The 18,644-nt window shown below is 53.7% G+C and overlaps 1 long non-coding RNA gene across 1 annotated transcript; it reads left to right on the plus strand.

Moving 5' to 3' along the window:
* The first annotated feature begins 3,311 nt into the window (after positions 1-3,311).
* LOC139037206 (uncharacterized) lies at positions 3,312-9,226 on the plus strand. The gene is made up of 3 exons (XR_011490065.1): positions 3,312-3,386; positions 3,936-4,041; positions 6,238-9,226. It is a non-coding gene; the product is annotated as an uncharacterized lncRNA (long non-coding RNA).
* The last annotated feature ends 9,418 nt before the right edge of the window (positions 9,227-18,644 follow it).

The raw sequence follows: 18,644 nt of genomic DNA on the forward strand, positions 1-18,644 counted from the left end.
AGCCACTGCCTGGCTGCAGCTTTGAGGGGGAGTGGGTATCAGAGAGGGAAGGAGGGCCCAGCACGGATGCTGTGGGAGCCTGGACGTGGGTGCCAGGGAGCCATGGGCGGAGGACGGGAGGGCCCTGGACATGCCCTGTGGAGTCTGGTCAGGGGGCTTGATGTTTCCAGGGCAGTGGCGCTCGAGCCCTGAGCCAGGACTCACCTGGTCAGAGTTCCGGTTCTCCATCCCATCCACCCAGAGTTGGGCTCAGTGGGGCCAGAAACCCAGATTTCAGTTTTGTGATTGTGTTTTTGGCTGCCCAGGAAATTCTGGCGCTGCTGGTTCTTCGACAGTAGAAACCCTTCTCTTGGAGCCAGGAGCCACGGAAGCTGGAACCCCCAGAAAGTCCATAACACGGCTGCTTCTGCAGGAGCTCTTTCTCTCCTGGCCCTGCCGGGGACATGCCCTGGAGGACTTGGGCAGGCAGGTCACACGGGGGCCCCAATCCCCCTTCTTGGTCTGGGGACAGTCTGATGGCCCATCATTCATCTCACCTCATCCCACGTCATCCCATTTCATTTCAGGTATTTTTTACTATATCCTTCCCTGTTCAAGAAAAGATTTCGGGTGGCTCATAAGGGTATAAAAATATATGAACATAACATAAATGAAAAGTGGGGTAAAAAAAAAGAAAGGTAGAAAAACAAAGGAGGGGACAAAGTGGAGCGAAGAAGAACAACACTCAGTGATCTCGGCTGTCACTCCCCTAAAAACCCCTTCTCATTGCTTTCAGGGTTTACGGCTACTTTGTGGCCCGCATGATGGATTAGGGTTTAAGTTGCCAGCTCTCCTTCCGCTGAGAAAATCCTTGCATCTCTATAGAAGCTAGAGCCACCAAATCCATACTTGGTTTGTTTAATGAAATGCTGTGCTTCTTAGTAGGCGCGCAATGTCCAGCGGGCATTGTCTGGCGGTGAGAAAGCCTGGCCGCCCGGCCGCATTGTTGAATTGCTGCCGGTGACTTTTTGTGCCCATCAACACGGGCTGCCGGCTAAAGCCAGTGCTGAATGCAGACAGCTGGCGGGAGACCTTGGCCTCTGGACCTGACCTGAGATTCCCAGGCCCTGGAGGCCCCTGGGCCTCAGGTCAGTTCTGCCTTGGCCACCCCAGACTCAGGGGTCTTCCCGGAGCCACAGGGACAGCAGACTCCCATCATTTAGAGCGTTGGGTGGGAGGGAGGCAGCGGTGATGACGTTTGCTCTGTGGACTTTCATGGAAAGAGCGTCCTGAGGTGCAGAAGCAGGAAAAGCACCACCCCACCTCTGATGGACGGGGCGGCTGGTGGCTCTTCCATGGTCTCTGCATGGTCCATCTGTCCCCACACACTCTTTGCTGTCACATCCCTCTTGGAGTGAGTTAACTCACCTGTGGACGAACCTCCCGGCTGAGCCTCTATTTTGGGAAAGTAAAGCAAAGGGAGCTAGATCAGGTCCACAGAGCACCCCCAACCCCGTTCCCAAAGGATGGTGGCTTCACCTGTGTGTCCCTGGGGAGTCAGTCTTGGTAACCACTCTGAGGAAACTGTGTCTGAGATTTGAGTGGTTTTAAGTCAATTTGGGTAATAAAAAGTTGGTTCTTTTCTCTGGTGAACTTGCTTTTCTCCACGACTTGAATTTCCTTGAAAGTGAAAGTCGCTTAGTCGTGTCTGACTCTTGCCACCCCATAGACCATACAGTCCATGGAATTCTCCAGGCCAAGATACTGGAGTAGGTAGCCTTTCCTTCTCCAGCAGATCTTCCCAACCCAGGGATCTAACCCAGGTCTCCCGCATTGCGGGTGGATTCTTTACCAACTGAGCTATGAGGGGAAGCTCAAATTTCCTTAGGAACACCAGTCAAAAGTAGCATTTGCTCTGTGTGTGTGTGTGTGTGTGTGTGTGTGTTGGGGGTGGGGGTGGGGGTTGCGACTGTCTCTAAACAATAATTATTAAAAAAAACCAAAGGGAAGTCTTGTGTAGGGATGCTGTTTATAAATATTTGCCCTTTAACAATCATTAGCTGAGGTTGCAAAGCGTCGGGTTCTTAGCTTCTTAGAGAACTCCTTCCGTGGCTGCTCTGATGGCCAGGGGTGGGTCTCCCAGGGGGTGTGGGCTCCTCTGGGCTCCTGGGCAGGGGGTTTCTCTCCTCCTACACTCTCTCTCCCCTCACTACCCCCCCCCCCCCCCCACTCCACTGCCGCTCTTCCAGGGCTCTTCACCTTGGATCCTGGCTGGTGAAGTCCCCTCTCGTCAGGGAGGAAGGTGTGTTTTGGCGTGGGTTGGCCTGGTGCTCGTCATCCTGGGGGCGTCTTTACAGGGGGGCTGGCAAGGCCCCTGGAGGGCAGCAAGGAGGGCTGAGGTTGGGCTGCCAGAGCCCGCGGGCGGGTCCAGGTTGTTGCATGCAGCTTCAGGAAGGGTGCAGAGGCCATTGGCAGCGCGGCGCTCGCCGCCTCTTGCAGGCCTCTCTGTCTACCCCTCTGTCCCGCTCAGCACAGAGCGGGTATAGCAGCCGAAGCATGAGGTTGCAGCCTAGAAATCTACAGGCTGTAGGGACTGGGAGAGATGGGGGTCAGGTTTGACTCACTTGGGTGGGTGGCAGTAGCCATGGGTCATGGGTAGACCAGCAGCAGCTCTGGGGAGGAGATGGGGAGAGCTGGATCCTTGGTGGGCTAGGACCTGACCTTGCAGTGGTGGCTCCAGGCGGGAGGCTGGTGGCAAATGCAGTGGGCAGGAGGGGTGCCGGGAAGACTGGGCCAGGGATAGAGTTCCCCCTCCGTCACTTCCTTCCCCCCTGCCCTCCTTCCTTCCCCCTTTGCTTTATTCAGTCAGTGTTTATTGGGCATCTTGCACCTTCCAGAAGGTCCTAGGCCAGGCCCTGGGGTATCAGAAATGGAGAAACCATCCTGCTCCCAACAGTGAGCTTAGAGCCCAGGAAGGCCTTGGGGTGGGATGGCGGTCAGGACCCCTCCCCTTCTCTAAAGCTTCCTTAGCAACTTGTGAACAGGCAGCCTGCAGTAGTCCTGCGAAGCGGTGGGGGTCAGGTCAGGGAGGGGAGGGGTGGGGCGCAGGGGAACACTGCATCTTCCCACGATATATCTTTGCTTCTACACAGAGGGGCCAGGTCCCCTTTCCTAAAGCTGGGGCATCAGTGGCTTCACCTGGCACCTGGGTGGAAATGCAGGCTCCCGGGCCCCATCCCGACCCCACCCAACAGCATCTGCGTCTTGCCGAGATCCTGGGGTGATTCTTACGGGTGAAAGTCTCACATGTGCTTCCATGACCCTCCTTCCCCTCAGGTACACAGAGGTGCCCCCCTCTCCGTAACATCCAGAAGGACTGACAGCCTCGATGAGGAAGATCTTCCTGGGTGAGGGTTCCAGGTTGAAATTTGTCCCTGAGCCGAGCAGAGCAGCGGGCACCTGCTCCTGGGCTCAGAGGGAGATAGCTGGGCCCCTCACGTGGTGCCTGCGCTGCTGAGGAGGTGTGTGTGCCCCGAGGCTGCCCCAGAGAGGAGAGCTGGCCACTCGCCACCTCCACGGCTTCTGAAGGAGCCAGTGACTTCAGTTTCCCAAGACGGTTTCCTTCTCTATGAAGTGGGATTTTGGGGGAAAATGGGTGTGGATAGTGTGTCAAAAGCCAGGTGTGGCCCTTGCCCCCATGGTGGCAGGGGGCGGGTGGGACCCGTGCTGGAGGCACCCCTCGTCTCTGAGTGGGGCTGCCACCTGCTGCAGAGGTTGTCCTGAGGGTTAAATGCATGCAAAGCACCGGAGCAGCAGCTATCGTTTTATAGCAATCAGCTTATGTAAGTGCCCTAGTGCAGGGCCAATAGGCTGTGGCTTTGGGGAGGCCCCAGCACCTGACTCATCCAAGCACAGGTGGGGACAGGTCAGGGAAGAGGCCACTTTGGCTGTTGCAGCCCCTTCTAGACTGTTCGCGGAAGCGCTGTGTACCCCAAGGTATTCGGGCCTGGATTCCTGAGAGGATGCGTCAGAAGCACAGAAGTTAACCTGACATGTTGCCAGGTAGGTTTCTCTTAAAGGGTGTTCTCTCCCTGAGGGAATGACAGATGTTAGTGTTGCTCTGGTGACAGGTCATTTCTTTAGAAGCACAGGGCACCTCGGTTCAGATGCTGGCCTACAAGTTATGCTCGTGGAAGGTTGGGGGGCCCCTCCCAGGAATTTTAGTGATGGATCTTCTTCTGGATTCTGATTTCCAAAAGCGATTTTATTTTCTGTCCTGGGTGACCGGGCAAGATAGGGAAAGCTTTGCGTACATTCAGGACAGAATCTAGGCATAGCGTCGGGATAAAATGTTGAGGTTGTTTTTCAAAAACTGAAGAAAATTAAAAAAAAAAAAAAGATTTCACAAAGAGCTTAGAGCATCGAAGATTTAGATGTGTTGGGTTCTAAAGACTGTTTCACCAGCTTGTAGATTTCCTTGTACCAAACACACTACTGTTTTGCTAGATTAGGAGCAGAATTTTGAGCTGGCTGTGAAGTTATGTCACTGTCACAAGCCTTCAGTGAGTGCCTACTGTGTACACTGAGTCTTGCCCTGGAAGGTGATGGGGATTTGGGGTGGTGAGATTCGAAGAGGAACAGGAAGCAGGCTTTGCCCTCTGGAAGTTGGTGGGGGTGGACCATGTGGATATAGGAGGACTGAGGCAGAGGCTACAAGTGCTATGGAAGCACAAGGGGTGGAGAGTGGGTGTGCACTGGGAGGACTGGGTTTAGTTCCAGTGGTGGGGGTCTGGTCCAGGGTGGGCCCTGTGGTGGTGGAGGGGAATCTCAGCAGGTTGGTGAAGGCAGAGCAGGGTTTCAGTGCGATCGCTGTAGGAGAAGGGCCTCCAGGCTGGCATGGAGGATGAGGGACGCTGGGCAGAGCCAGTGGCCAGGGAGACTGGAATACCAGGACTGTACAGAGAGATCTGCAGTGGACAGATTGGGAAAACTTGACTGGGGCTGGGGCAACTTTAGTGCTGGGAGGGGAATCTGGGCATCTTGGGAGGGGAATCTGGGCATCTTTAGTGCTGGGATGGGAGTCTGGGCATCTCTAGTGCTGGGAGGGGGTCTGGGCCTATTGGGAGGGGAGTCTGGGCATCTTTAGTGCTGGGAGGGAGGTCTGGGTGTCTTTAGTGCTGGGAGAGACTCTGGGCATTTCTAGTGCTGGGAGGGGGCTCTGGGCATATTGGGAGGGGAGTCTGGGCATATTCAGTGCTGGGAGGGGAGTCTGGTCTTCTTGGGAGGGGAGTCTGGGCATCTCTAGGGCTGGGAGGGGGGTCTGGGCATCTTTAGTGCTGGGAGGAGAGTCCAGGTTGGTGCCACTGAAGACTTTTCATCAGGAAGGTGATGCTGCTGGCCAGGCCCATTGCTGTCAGTGGATGAGGGTGGCATGGCATGAAGAGACGGAGGCAGGGGCTGGAGAGGACTCCTCAGCATCAGGACAAACAATGATGATGCTGGCCCATAGCCTGCCCGGCAAGGCCACAGGCTCACTGGCTGGAAGCTCAGGTTCCATTGGTCCCCAAACCCCAAGCCTTTGCTGCCCCCTCTGAGTCCTGGCTCAGGGTGAAGGGCTCCTGCCCCAGGGCTTGGAGTCTTTGTTTCCTCCATTGGACCGGGTGGAATGTTGGGAGGTGGCTCTTCACACTGCTGGCTTCTGGGCCAGAGATTCCTGTGCTTCTGACAGGGCACTGTTCTTCCCCTCCTTGGGGTCCCTGTCAGCCCCTCCAAGGAGCAAATTTCCTAGTCGCTGATCCTCTAACCCAGGCTGGTCTGATCTGGCCTGGAGTCGCCCCCCGCAACCCCAAGATGTCTGGAACTGACCCCACGATGTCACTCCTCCTGGACACGGCGGTCAGGAACGTGCCTGGAACAGACTGGGAGGAAAGTTTAGTGTCTGCAGGAGCTCAGGCCATTCACAGCCAGAAAAGTGTCCTCTGGCAGAAAAGTGTCCTCTGGCTCCACTGAGGCCCAGAGCTCGGGCAGCCACCTCCGATGTGACGGGAAGGGACAGAATACACAAAACAAAATTCAGAGACGGTGACACTAGAGCTGAGAAGGGCTGAAGAGCCATCTCAGTCTGGGGTCTTCAGCCTGGCTGGGGGTGGGCACAGACTTGGGGGCACCTGGAGGGCTTGGCCTTAGATTCTGTGTCCTCTTGGTCCGCCTGGTGAAGAGCAAGCCCTGGAGATCCAGCCTCGGTTCCCTCTGTTCTAGGCAGGAGCCGGCCAGCCTGAACCCTGCTTCCCCAGATGTGAAGTGGAGACAGTAATACCTGCTCGGATGACCCCAGCGCACCACTGCAGAAGTGTTCAATGACAAAGGACTGGTAAACTACAAATTTGGTTCAATTCCCTGGGATCTGAAAAATGAAATCAAAACATTAATTTTGTTCCAGAACATAAAATTGATGCATGTTCACAAAATGCAGAATAAAAAAGAGAAAATAAAACCATGCATTATGCTTGCTACCACTCAGATGTGCTCGCTGTTTTGCAATATTAACTGCTATTCTCATTTCTACCCCTGTATGTAAATTTTTGCTTCTTATACTGTTTGGCCAGAATTGGATCAATTCTATGTACATCTTTGAAAATATTTCTTTTTCATTTGGCTGCATCTTCTAAACATATCTCCTTGTCGATAAACCTACCCATACAACATCAGTTGCATGGCTGCCTAGAATTTCATCCTGTGTGTGTGTATCGCGTTTGATTCAGTGACTCTCCTCTTCCATATTTTCTAGGTTGCTTCCAAGTTTTCTGTATGTGAGCAATGCCACGCTGTTTGATTGTGCTGTGTACTTCTGCCTTTTGAGCTGCAGAGTTTTAATAGGAGATACAGTGTCATAGGCAGTGTTTTTATTCTAGATATATTCTACATATTCTACATATTGCCATCTGCTCAGGCCAGGTCCAACCATGCTTTACCTCAAGCAGATGTGAGTCCTTGTCCTGCTTTTTCTGGGCTTGGTGTCTGTTCTTTGATTTTTTAGACCTCGTCTCTTTTGCGAGGGAAAAAGAACGCCCCTGCTTATGAGAACGGAAAGGACTGGGCAGCGGGAAGAAGTGCCACTCCTTTCCTGGCACACTGGCGAGGCCCGTCTCTTTGCCGTTCAGCAAGCCCTCCCTGTCTTTGTCCCACGAGCTTTCCGAGGTGGCGGCTCTGAGCTCAAGCCTTAGGGTCGTTCTCCAGCTGTTTCTGTGCTGCTTCCCCGGCCCAGCCCAGCGAGGCAGTCATTGTCTCCAGAGTCCAGAGCAGGCACTGCCCTTCTGATCCCGCCTCTGGCTCTCCTGTTCACAGATGCGAAGACTCGCTAATGAAGGGTGAAGCCACCCTCTGCAGGCAGCTGCTCTGCAGTGCTGGGATGACCTGTTTTTCAGGACTCCTACTGCTGTATTCACATGAAACACAAGATGTGATGTCTGCAGGGGCTGCCTTGAAGCTTCCCTCTGTTAGTTTCCCTTAGGGAGGTGCAAGAAAAGGGGACCATCATCTACTGGGCCCCTATCAGCATGTGGGCCCTGACCTAGGCACCCACCTGCCAGCTAACGATGGACTTTGACCTCAGATCTGGGCTGCCTGTCACGACTGCACCTGGTCTGGGCGGCCTCAAAAGCTGGACTCACCTCAAAAGCTGCCTGGAGCACCTACACTTGACCTTTGTGTGGCCTGGGCTTCCTCATAGTATGGAGCCTTGGGTGGCTTGCCGTCTTGATGGAGGCTCAGGGCACCTCGAGGGAGCAGAACCGGGGGAAGGTGCGTGACCTTCTAGGGCCTCACCTTGGAAGGCACATGGCATCCCTTAACTGGATGGAAGTCACCTGTCCAATCACATTCAGGAGAATCTTCCCTCCTCTAGAGGGAAGACACTTCAAAGGATTTGTGGTCATTGAAGTAGTTTTTAAAACTGCTTCACCTTCCTTTAACATATGTTAAATTTCCATTTGCAATGGTTCTATTTCTGGACACTAATATATTCTACTAGTCTATTTGTCTATTATGCACATATATCCCCAGTGCTTTAATTACTATACATTATTATGTTTTGTTTTGTTATTTGTTATCATTTTATTTTCCAGTAGTCATGTATGGATGTGAGAGTTGGACTATAAAGAAAGCTGAGCACTGAAGAATTGATGCTTTTGAACTGTGGTATTGGAGAAGACCTTTGAGAGTTCCTCAGATTGCAAGGAGATCCAACCAGTCCATCCTAAAGGAGATCAGTCCTGGGTGTTCATTGGAAGGACTGATGTTGAAGCTGAAACTCCAATACTTTGGCCACCTGATGTGAAGAGCTGACTCATTTGAAAAGACCCTGATGCTGGGAAAGATTGAAGGCAGGAGAAGGGGATGACAGAGGATGAGATGATTGGATGGCATCACCGAGTAAACGGACATGTGTTTGGGTAAATTCCGGGAGTTGGTGATGGACAGGGAGGCCTGGCATGCTGTAGTCCATGGGATTGCAGAGTCGGACATGACTGAGCAACTGAACTGAACTGAACTGATTATGTTTTGATTATTACGTATTTGATACTTAGGGGGAAGTCCTCCCTAAGTTTTACCCTCTCCCAAATTTTGGATGAATATGTATATATTCCCAATTTTGAATGAATATATATGTATATAATTCATATGTATGTAAGCTATATATATATATATATTTATATTTAATCATTTATCTTTTATAAATTATTTATAATTACATATTTATTTTTTCTATAAGATGTTTAGAATCATTTTGCTAAGTTCCATGGCAACTTTTAAGCTTAAATTTAGAGATTAATCTGAAGAAGGATTGACATCTTTAAAAATGAAGACTTCCCATCCAGGAGTAGGATCTTTCATAAGAAATATTTGATGGTTTTTTGACAGTTTTCTTTATGTTGGTCTTATACTTCTCTTGTTAGGCTTATTCCAACATATTATTTTTATGAACTGTACTGGGAATGGGAACTGAGAAGTCTTCTAATGATTATTGCTCCACGGAAAGCTATTGAGTTTTTTGTACTGTCCTCCTGTCGTCTTATAGAACTCTTGGTTATGATAATATTGTTAGATGACTTGTTTATACATTTTTGGTTGGAAAGTCATATTATGTGTAAGCAATGATATCATTTCATATTCATTAGAGTTTGTAGGGTGAATACACACAATGTTATCACTTGTGGATGTTTCATAATTATATTTGTGCTTCTCAGAAGAGAGTTTCAGAAGCCACTGAGTTCATCCACCCCACCACTCACCACTTGACGGGGCCCACAAACCCTGCTTTTGGTGGCTTGCACATAGACGCCCACACGTTGGAGGCAGGGCTGGCCCTGGAACCCGAGACTCCTGACCTCAGCAGGATGCCAGCCCATCCTATCCGACTAGACTCTCATAGTCACAGCCCTTATCTGCTGCATTTTCCTTGCTTGTGGAGTTCACTTATGGTTTGTTGTATTTAGTTGCTAAGTCATGTCTAACTCTTTTGTGGCCCCCTGGATGGTAGCCTGCCAGGTTCCTCTGTCCATGGGATTCTCCAGGCAAGAATACTGGAATGGGTTGCCATTTCCTTGTCCCGGGGATCATCCCAACCTAGGGATTGAACCTGCGTCTCTGTGTTGGCAAGTGAATTCTTTACCATTAGCACCACCTGTTATTTTTGATACCAACTGATAAGCATCCAAGCATTTTTCTCAGTTTTAATTTCTAAAACAGTAAATGTCTTCAAATACAACCCCCCCACACAAAAAAGCTCTTTTTACTTTTAAGGGTCCGAAGTGAACCTCAGATGCCAAAAATCTGAGATAAGGTGCTTTGCAGAAAAGCCAGGCTTCACTGAGAACAGCTGAGGCCCTGCCTTCAAGGCTGTGGTGCCAGGAGGCAGGCAGGGCTCCATGCTCACATCAGGCAACTTTCACATTGAACTCCACCTTCTATGCAAATGACTTGCCCTCCCCTGCCCCTCCTTCCCCGTCTCAGAGAGCCCTGGGCCTGTCTCCTCTCTGGCAAGCTGTTTACAAGCAGAATGTAATGTGGGCACCAGTATTTATTTCTGAACAATGTGTGAAAAGAGAACAGCAGAATGTAAAGTTCAAGAGTAGATGTGCAGTGAGTAATGTGGGTGTCATCTGGCGGGGCCCGGGGGACTGGAGCCTGTTCCGGGGAGACTTGGGGTACGCCCTTGTGTTGGGAGGTGGGGTGCGCTGCTCCTGGTCCTGCCTCTCCCTGGTCCTGCCTCTGTATCTCACTCGGGCGTGCGTCGTCTGGGCTCGGCGCCTCTTCTGCTGAAGCAGCTGCAGTGGGTGATTGGTCTTTGCTCCTCCTCATCCTTTCTTCCTTGTCCATACAGTGTGGAGTTTATATTCTCTGACTTCAAGCAGAAAGAGAGCCTGTGTCTCTGAGCCCAAAAGAAAAAGAGTAAAGCGCTTCTAGTGTATTTTTTAGAGGTGATTCCTTGCAAGGAGCAGTATCCACCTTCTTCCTCATTTCTGACCACATTTACCCCAGTTTCTCAGCTCCATTCTGGACTCAGAGATGAACAGAACACAGTCCTGCCATGAAAGTACTCAGGCTTGGTCAGGAACACCTTGGGAGCCAGAGATGCTCAGGGTTCAGAGAGGGCAGGGGTTCAGCTGGGAGGATGTGGGAACCATTGCCCAGGAAAGCTGGAAGGTCGAGTTCAGGCTGACCACAAGGGAGTCAATAGGTCATGAAAACGAGGGCAGGACTGTGGGTTTAGGGAGGGCACTCAGTTTTTCTAGAATAGTTTGCTTGCTCTGGGGAGTATTTTTATTTCATTGACCCTGTTGAGCACACACTGTCTCCTGCCAAGTTCGTCTTCAGAGAGTCAGAGTAGCCTTGGAAAGGTTCACTGAGAAGGTTGGGCATGAATTTGCTTGGGTTTGGGTAAGGGAAGAGGAGCAGGAGAAGTATTTTGAGATTTAGAGATGGTGTGAGAAGCAGGAAGGGTCAGAGCTCGTGGACTGTCTTTGCTGGGGCAGGGAGGGCTGTGTGGGGAGCCGGTTTGGGCTACAAGACAGAGGGTCTTGAGTGCCAGGCTCAAGTTAGGGCCTTGCCCTTTGGCCACGGGGAGCCGTGGATGGTCTTTGAGAGGTGGCCTGCCCTGTGTGTGTAGAGATTCTCCGAAGGTGCTGTCCACAGTGATGCCTGGGGGTGGGTGAAGGGGGGACTCTTCAGGAGGTTTCTTCATCAGGGGCCACGGGGAGGGAAGGGTGACAATGGAACATGAAGCACTCAAGAGGCGCTGGGGGCTGCCCGCTGTCGGGTGGTGAGGGCGTGGGCAGAGGGACCGGCGGTGCCAAGTTTTCAGGCTCATGCCAGCATGGTGCAAATACACGGGCGCTTCTTTCCGCAGCTGCCGGTACATAGGAGTTTTAAGGAGCACTCGTCTTATTTGGCACTCAGTTCCTGGGAAGAGAGCTTCCCTTGTGGCTCAGCTGGTAAAGAATCTGGCTGCAATGTGGGAGGCCTGGGTTTGATCCCCAGGCTGGGAAGATCCCCTGGAGAAGGGAAAGGCTACCCACTCCAGTATTCTGGCCTGGAGAACTCCACAGACTGTAGAGTTCATGGGGTCGCAAAGAGTCAGACATGACTGAGCGACTTTCACTTCATTCCACTTTACTTCCTGGGAAGAATGGGAGGACCATTTTCTCAGGTTGGGAATCAAGTTTAACTCGCTTTGAGGCTACTCTTGTTACTTAAGGAAGCACAAGTAGAATTCCTGGGCTGGGGAATCAAGCAGGGAGACAATGGGCTTACACCCCATGCTGTTTGGGGGCACCCAGCTCCTCCACCAGCCCCCAAGTGTGCCCCACTTGTGCAATCTCGTCCCTAGCGGGTGTGGGCTGGGCCTGGGGACTCACTTCTCAAGAATCGATGTTGGCAAAAGTGATGGGATGTCATTTCCAGGGTGATGAGGCTCCGCGGGGACTGTGACTTCTGCCCTCTTCTCTCGCTCTCGCTCGGAGGGACGCTGGCGGCCCTGTGCAGAGGTCCAAGGGGCAAGGAGTCCACCAGGGCACCACCCAAGACTAGAGGCCTTCAATAACCACGTGAGAGAGCCTGGGGCCACACCCTCCCCTCATGGAGCCTGAGGTGACCACAGTCTGTCACCTTGATTGAGAGCCTAGGAGCCAGAAGAACCAGCTAAGCCACTCCCGGATTCCTGACCCATCGGAACTGTGAGGCAATAAATCTATGTTGGGTTAGGCTGCCAGACTCGGGGACCTGTGTCCCACAGGTGTAGAGGAGCCGATATACCCTCTTGACAGTGTCTGAGAGCGTTATTCCCAGAGTCAGAGCGCATGGGTTTAAATCTTGACTCTGCCGATTGTGAGTTGTACAAACTTAAGCACATTATTTAATTCTATAAGCCTCAGTTTCTTTGTCTGTAAAATGGGAGTATGACTAACGTCTGTGTCCTGGGGTGATGGTGAAAATTAAGTGAGATAATCCATAAAAATCGATCAAGACAGTGTTAGTGCTCAGTTAAGTATTAGCTACAATTATTAATTATTACTGCTATTATTAGCCTATCCTTTAAGGGCCAACCTGATGCTAATCCCCTATACTTTCTGTTGTCCTGCTCCCACCCGCACTGGTTTCTCCTCTCAGGGTTTTATGGCATCTTGTCAGCACTTTAGACCCTAGTTCTCCATCTAAAACCCTCTGACTTGAGATGGTCTCAGGTCTATACAGAAGGCTGAGTGCTGCAGAACTGATGCTTTTGAACTGTGGAGCTGGAGAAGACTCTTGAGAGTCCCTTGGACTTCAAGGAGATCAGCCCAGTCAATCCTAAAGGAAATAAACTCTGAATTGGGAGGACTGAGACTGAAGCTGAAGCTCCAATACTTGGCCACCTGATCGGAAGAACTGACTTCTTGAAAAGACCCTGATGCTGACAAAGATTGAAGGCAGGAGGAGAAGGGGACGAAAGAGGGGGACGACAGAGGATGAGATGGTTGGATGGCATCACTGTCTCAATGGACACGAGTTTGAGTAAACTCCGGGAGTTGGTGATGGACAGGGAGGCCTGGCATGCTGCAGTCCATGGGGTCGCCAAGAGTCCGACGACTGAGTGACTGAACTGAACTGAACAATGGCTGGGAGTGCCTTAGGCATCTAGTGGGTGGGGCTCAGACCTCCTGCTGGTCACAGACAATAGCAAGGTAAAGCATTACCCAGCTCAAAACTTTAGCCAATTTCCCTTTGGGAATAACTGGCCCAGTGGGAGGCTTAGATATTAATCAGTTAAATACAGAAGGAGGTGAATAATCACAAAGCATGTTAACTGCTATGAAGACAATGGACTCGGTCATCTCCTGGGTGGGGTGCAGGGGGGGTGTGATGTAAGGAAGGGGGAAGCAGTGACTGGGCTGAAATCAAAAGGCAGGAGTGTGGGGTGAGAAGGGGATGATGAGGGGAAGTAGAGACAGACAGGTAGACAGACTGGGAGAGAGAGAAGAGAAGTAGGCTGAGGCTGGTCCCCCCGGTCCTGAGAAGCCAAGCTGAGATTTTGGTCTGAGCTTCCTACTTGAGGGTGGTCTAACGACCTCTGAGATTTTGGGGCTTCCCTGGTAGCTCAGGTGGTAAAGAATCTGCCTGCAATGCAGGAGACTCTGGTTTGATTCCTGGGTTGGGAAGATACCCTGGAGAAGGGATAGGCTACCCACTCCAGTATTCTTGGGCTTCCCTTGTGGCTCAGCTGGTAAAAGAATCTGCCTGCAATGCGGGAGACCTGAGTTCGATCCCTGGGTGGGGAAGATCCCCTGGAGAAGGGAAAGGCTACCCACTCCAGTATTCTGGCCTGGAGAATTCCATGGGGTCGCAAAGAGTTGGACATGACTGAGCGACCTTCACTTTCACTTCCTACTTGAGGGTGGCCTGACCCCCTCTGAGATTTCGAAAGCTCCTGGAAGGATACAGAGGATGGACTGGACGGCAAGGCTAGAGGAGAGGCCAGTGAGATGAGGCAGTGTGGCCAGGTCCGCAGAAGTGGTACTTGCTTGCACTGGGAGATTGCGATGAAGAGAGAAGACCAAGGGGATGGGTTGGCCAGATGCCTGGAGGGATACAGGTCTGGGAGAGATTAGATCTGGGGCCAAGAGGGAGGGTGGAGGCAAACAGGACCAGGTGATGGGGGTTGGGGGGAGGGGGCTGGCATTCGGTAAATTACAGATGCCAGGAGCAGAACAGGTCTGGCAGGAAGTGGTCCGTTGGCTTCTGGATGAAGAACCAAGGAGGCGTGTGGAGCGGAGTTGGGTTCTGATGCTGAGGCGGGCAGAGCAGCAGCCTGGGTGGAGGCAAGTTTGGGAGAGGCTGGTAGACGTGGAGCAGAGAAGGCAATGGCACCCCACTCCAGTGCTCTTGCCTGGAAAACCCCATGGACGGAGGAGCCTGGTGGGCTGCAGTCCATGGGGTCGCGAAGAGTCCGACACGACTGAGTGACTTCACTTTCACTTTTCACTTTCATGCATCGGAGAAGGAAATGGCAACCCACTCCAGTGTTCTTGCCTGGAGAATCCCAGGGACGGGGGAGCCTGGTGGGCTGCCGTCTATGGGGTCGCACAGAGTTGGACACGACTGAAGTGACTTAGCAGCAGTAGCAGGAAGACGTGGAGAGGGTGCAGAGGCCCCTGGAGTGGGCTGGCGAAACCCTCTTGGGGGAGGGACACCCTGGCCTAAGGCTTGAGGCAGCCTGACCGCCCACAGCAGAGGAAAAGATGCCCAGGCAGGGAGAGTAGAAAAAGAAGCCTGCGGAGGGTTGGCAGGAGAGGGAGCCGCCACGGAAGGCGAGCTGGGTGGTCTGCAGCACCCCTCATCCCCCCTCCCCACCCGGTGCTGCTGAAAAGTGGAGGAGATGACTGAGGTGCATCTCACGGATTTAGAAAGTGAGGTCGCCAGGGATGTCGGTGGGAGCTGGTGAGGGGGCTGAGGCTGTAGCTCCGGGTGGACCCAGGGGCAGGAGGGAGGGGCAGCGGGGACCGGCCTGGCAGCACTCTGAAGGAGCGTGTGAGGGGAAAGGGGGTACGCAGGGCTGCGGGGAGACGGCTGCTCGAGCAGCGGTGGGTGGGCGAGGCTCTGAGTGCTCCTGATGACCGAGAGCCACGTGCAAACCCTCAGGTGTGTGCCGAGGTAACAGCTATTACCGTGTGGGCATCGTTACCACACCACCCTTACCCTCATATGGAGGGTGGTGCTTCTGGGCCTCGCTTCACACGGGAGGCCCAGTGTAGGTGGGTCACTTGCCCAAGGCCACCCAGCCTAGTAAGAGCAGTCAGGACCGAATCAAGTTCAATGGGTGACTGGTGGTTACCCAGAGTCTGACTGAAAGCACTATTTTCTCCCTTAGCACGCTGCTCGGCGTCTCAGCGATCGTGGCCGGGCGTGGGAGCTAGTGGAAGCAGACCCTGCCGTGTCTTCCCAAAGTTCACGTTGGGTGAGCACGCTGCCCAGGGTGGGGGTATTGGCACCATGAAGACCGGCACAAATCAGAGCCACTTTCCAATCCCCTGCAGAGCTGGGCATTCAACATTTACGAACGCAGCACCCTGCTTACTCCGAGGACACAGAGGTGAACTAGTAGAGAAGCCGTCCATTCCCAGACCAACATTCTGTCTTGGACAAATGGCCCAAAGGCCTCTGGCTCCCTTGGAGGGTACTACTCCTCTGTCTTACAGTTGGGACGTCTTCTACCCATCAGAGACCACAAGGGGACAGGGGGACTCTGATTGCTGGGCTCTGGAGGGTCAGGAGAGAGCCCTGGGGGCCATGGGCTGCTGGCTTGAGCCGGACCACCTGCCTGCCGCCCACTTCTGGGGCAGCTGGCCTCCTCTGCCTGTCCCAGCCCGCGGTGTCTTTCCTGCCATCACTTGGCCCTCCCAGGGCACAGGCATTGGCACCCGGGGTGTAACACGAGACTCAGACTTTCAGAGCTGTCCCTTGTCACCGCCAAACCATAGTGTGGTTTAAATAAGGACAGGAAAAGAGTTTTCAGAAGAGGGGACCTGCCTCCTGCCTCTGGGTGAGCCCTCCGAGCTGTGAGCCAGCTTAGAGAGTGCCTCCTGGGGCCGGGCTCCTGCAGACCCTCCCCCACCACCACCAGCCTGCCCCAGAGAAGGCTGCTGAGTTTGCTCCACTTCAGAGATGGGGGAACTGGGGCGCAGAAAGAGGAAGCGACCTGCCCCAGAGCGCACGGAACAGCAAGTGGCAGATCTGAGATTTAGCCCAGGCAGGTTCCAAGGTTCAGGCGTTGCGCCCGCGCCCCAGCTGTGGGTCTCAGACTCTGGTCCTCTCTGTGGCCATGGGTCACATGGACTCTGGACTGTCAGGGGGCCACCACCGCCTCCTCCAGGCTGGGCAGACTGCGGGGGGTTGGGGTGCCGTGGCCTCCCCTTCCCGCCTCCTGGGCCTGGCTGCTGTGGCTGTACCCCGGGGCCCTGTGTTCCAACCTGCAGCCTGCAGCGCCCACCCCCACGTGACCCGTGAGCTCGTACATTTCCCCATTCAGCTGATGGTGAGTGCTGAGCTATTTTAAGCCCACATGGAAGTATTTTTTTTTTTTCCTAAGGACCATCTGCTACCGGCCCCAGCTCAGATGATACAGTTAGAATCTACCCACAGCATCCTCTCCCGCCTTCAGACAGTTCCAGGAACAAGGGTGAGTCAGTCGCCCAGCTGAACTACGTCTTGCTAGATACGGGGAGACGGGCCCGAATTGGGGCCAGCAGAGGGGGCAGCTCTCACCCCTGGGGCAGGTGCCCTGGGCTGCTCCTCAGAGCCAGGAAGGCGACCCCCTCCCCTTGCAGCGTGCCTCCCGCAGGAGAGGCTGACAGAGGCCTGGGAATGCCTACATCGGCCCTTCTCAGCCCAGCCTCTTTTTCCCTGGGAGTCGGAGACCCAGTTCAGGAGTTCAATTGCAGAGCTGGAGCTTGTCCAAAGTTACCCCCTAGGAGCCGGTGGCCAGAGTGTCACCCTGCTCCGGCTGTCTGTGGAAGGACCCCTGGGTCTGCTTTGGGGTTCAAAGACGTTCTCTTGCCTCTCACTGGGCCGCCTGGCCTGGCATCTGCCCCAGGCTGTGGGAGGATGTTACTAGATGCTGACTGCAGGCCCCCACTCTCAGGTCTCCTCACCTCCCCGTCTCTCTCCCACCCTTCCAGCACCTACAGGCTCTCCCTGTGAGTGGAGGATATTGAAATTGGTGCCCAGCATGGAGACTGCAGTCAGCCCTTGAATTAGGGCTATGTCCTTCATAAGCTCACAACCCAGGGAGAGGTGGGCTAATTCCTCGAGCCTCAGTTTACCCATCTATAAAACGGGGGTGTGATCCGACCCACCTACCCAGCGCATTAAGCTGGGTAATGTATGGAAGCGTTTGCGTGCTGCCTGGCCATTGATGCCTCTGTCATGATGTATTTGAGAGGGTCTGTCCCTTGAATTGGCCAAGAAACTTGGAGAATGTTTGCAGGCGTTGAGTCTGCATACTGTGTGTAGAGCGGAGCTCTACGCAGGAGGTAAAGACCTCCCGTGCTAAGTGGGGCCAGGCCCTTTACTCCCGGCAGCGGGTCGTTTTGCAGCATGGACCCTGGGTAAGAAATGCGTGTGGGCCTTCGCGGCCTTGACCTTGACAGGGTAGCCCCAGGCCGGCTGTTATTTCATCACCAGCCCCACCGGCCAGGACCGTTGCCTCTGCTGCTGCTGAAGGCAGAGCCTGGAACTCCCAGTCAGGGGTTTTTCTCAGCTTCCTCCTCCTTCCTGGCCACTTCTTCCCCCTCCCTCTGGGGCCGCGGGCCCTCCCGGTCTGGCCGCCTGTGCGCCTCCCGTGGTCGTGACCCCACAGCTGGGTCCCCCGGTGTTATCGGGGGCCCGCAGTCCTCCGTGGCCCCCGGGGTGCCCCGTGAGCGGGCGTGGGGCTGCGGCCTGACGGCTCGACTTCCTGTCGCAGGGTCTCTCTGCTGCGGCTCTGCGGAGGCCTACAGTTTATCTGTGGTCAGTGCTCGCACCCATTTCCTGCCAGCTGCTACTGGTTTTTCAGTCAGCTCTGCCAGCTCCGGGAACTGGGGAAGGACTGGGCTGCGTGATTCACCGGCCCCGGGCCCATGGGGACGCTGCCCTGGTGCCAGGGGGCATCTCCCGGCGCGTGGAGGGACGGCACCTCCGCTATCCCTGCGGGCAGTTCCCGCGAGTGAGATGCAGAAAAACACCCGCACATTCATTGCCAACCGAAAGCTGAGGCTGTGTGTGTGTGTGTGTGTGTGTGCGTGTACATGTGTGGGGCCCGGGCGTGTGTGTACGTGTGTGTGGTCTACGGGAATTTTTTCTGAGTGCACCCGTGCCGAAGGACAGGGTGTCATGTTTGGAGGAGTCAGAACGTAACTCTAAGCTGGGCGCTGGCGCTCTGGCGGGGAGCCCCGGGCGCCCTCTGAGGTATAGCCAGGTGAGCTTGCAGTGCCCGGATGAGGACATGGTAGTCACATTTGAAATTATATTTCCTGGCATTTCAGAAAGTGCAGAGAAAAATCCCCCACTGTAGCAAATGACTCCTTCAAGTAGAAAACTGAGAATGTGCTCATTCATTTTTTTTTTTCCATGCTGTGATCAGAGGGTTTTCTTTC

The sequence above is a fragment of the Odocoileus virginianus genome, chromosome 2 (assembly GCF_023699985.2).
Source record: "Odocoileus virginianus isolate 20LAN1187 ecotype Illinois chromosome 2, Ovbor_1.2, whole genome shotgun sequence".
Taxonomy (NCBI): domain Eukaryota; kingdom Metazoa; phylum Chordata; class Mammalia; order Artiodactyla; family Cervidae; genus Odocoileus; species Odocoileus virginianus.